The sequence below is a fragment of the Chrysochloris asiatica genome, unplaced genomic scaffold (assembly GCF_000296735.1).
Source record: "Chrysochloris asiatica unplaced genomic scaffold, ChrAsi1.0 scaffold00076, whole genome shotgun sequence".
NCBI lineage: Eukaryota > Metazoa > Chordata > Mammalia > Afrosoricida > Chrysochloridae > Chrysochloris > Chrysochloris asiatica.
The window spans coordinates 8,732,263-8,734,576 of NW_006408594.1; positions in this window are offsets into that span (position 1 = coordinate 8,732,263).

Here is a 2,314-nt window from a genome sequence, read left to right on the forward strand (position 1 = left end):
TCAAGCTGTTATATATTAACTTTTAGGCTTAAATGATCTAGAGCAGCGACGTGTGGTTTCTTAAGGATACTTCACATAAAGCAAGGTTCCTGAAAGGAGCCAAGCTGTCTCTGTACACTTTGCAAACTTGTTTGTGAGCAAGATCTCAGGCACCGGGATGCATTTATCTATACCTAAATTGCTACATTGTTCTTAATTATCACATTTCTATATACTTTCAGGAGGAAGGAGAGCATCTGGATTAAACTGATTATATTCAGAGGCGGTTTAATGGGGCTGCCACTATTATCCTCTAATCCAACATTCCCAGAATTTACCATTCCACTTTATTTACAAACCTTGGGTAGTTTTTCTCTAAAAACCTTTTCTCATATTCCCAATATACCTATTCCTGGCCTTTCTGAATTATCTGAGGAAACTTTTACTACCTGGGCTCTAAAAAGGGGTTTCAAACCCATTATTGTTCATGGATATCAAACATAACTGAATAATCAAATAGGGAGCAGTTCTGACACTCATCCCAGGTGGCTATCGCTTGTTCGTTAGAAAAAATTGTTCCCAGGACTCCACGCACTGCCAACACAGTGGAGGCATTAAGAGAGGCATTTTCGCAGAAGCTACAATTACTGGAGTAAGAAGCATAGAATGAACAATATTAGGACCAAAGAAAATTATACAGAGGTAGCCAACCAGTGAGTTTGCAAAAACCAATGAACCCGGGACGTCAGGAGGTCACTTCCTTGGCCCTCAGGGTCCATGACTCACTATCCTGAGGAGGGCCTCGGAATTGGATTTTCGTCCATGTCACAGGGCCACAATGTCTCAGTACTTGCGTATGTCCCCAACAGTCACTATGAGTCAGAACTAACTACAGCACTTAACAACAACAACAATATTATGATCTTGTCATCACGACACAAGACTTTATGATTTTCTGCAGCAAAATAAATAGCATTCCCAGTGTTTCATGGAAAGAAACAAAGATTCATTAAATCTGAACTTTTGGTAGAATTCCTAGAAGGCAAAATCCTATGGAAGGAGAGTGTGAGTGAAAATGAATTATCATAGCGTTAATACCAGAATTTTTCTTAAGGAATAAATTACCCTTTTTAAGAAAAATACCAGAGCATATTGCTTGGGGTGAAAGGTGGACCCTTGAAGCATGGGTGTTGACATGTGCTCTGAAAACAAAGACGAAGATAAGCAATTATGAGGTAAATGAGAAGAAATAGAATGGAGAGGAAATCTCTTTTGTTACTGCAGTTGCTGCTGCCTCCACTGCTACTGTATGCCTTCAAGTCAGTTCCTACTCATAGCTACTCTGTATAAAGTTTTCAAAGCTCTACATCTTTATGGGAGTAACTGAGCCTCATCTTCCTCCTGGGAGTGGCTGGTGGATTCGAACTGCTGACCTTGTGGTTAGCAGCCCACGGTGCTACCAGGACTCTTTTTGTTGTGTCCCTGTTGTCAAGTGCCGTCGAGTCGGTTCCGACCCATAGCGACCCTGTACAGGGTTTCCGAGGGTGTAAATCCTTACGGGAGTAGAAAGCCTCATCTTTCTCCCGCGGAGCAGCTGGTAGTTTCGAACCGCTGACCTTAAGGTTCGCAGCCCGATTCGTAACCACTACGCTACCAGAGCTCCTTTGTTGTGGCCAAGTTGTCAAGTGCCGTCGAGTCGGTTCCGACCCATAACGACCCTGTACAGGGTTTCCGAGGGTGTAAATCTTTACGGGAGTAGAAAGCCTCATCTTTCTCCCGCGGAGCAGCTGGTAGTTTCGAACCGCTGACATTAAGGTTCGCAGCCTGATTCGTAACCACTACGCTACCAGAGCTCCTTAGGAAGGGAAAAATAGCTGAAAGTGACAAAACAGAAAGGAGAAGGGAGGATAGAACTAGCATTGTGGCTAGAAGAAGCTGGGTGGCAGGCTGGTGGCACATTTTTTTTTTTTTTTTTTTTATGAAGAGAGCTGGCAGATATTCTATTTAAGTTATTTGGTTAACATATAGATTGTGTTCCAACTTTAACATGTTCAGTGAAGTCAACCACTACACTATAGCTTAATAATCCTGGTCTGGCACTACAGGGTAAGTAGTGGACTTCTAACCACAAAGTTGGCAGTTCAAACCCAGCAGCTGCTCCTTGGAAACCTTATACAGGGTTGTGAAGACTTGGAACTGATTTAAAGGCACTTAAAAACAACAATGTGGGAGTACATGTGTGTGTAGAGGTTGAGCTTTCTGTTCAAGTTGACCATATATGGAACTAAGATAAACCCTGTTGTTGTTGCTGTTGGTCATCAAACCGGTTCCGACT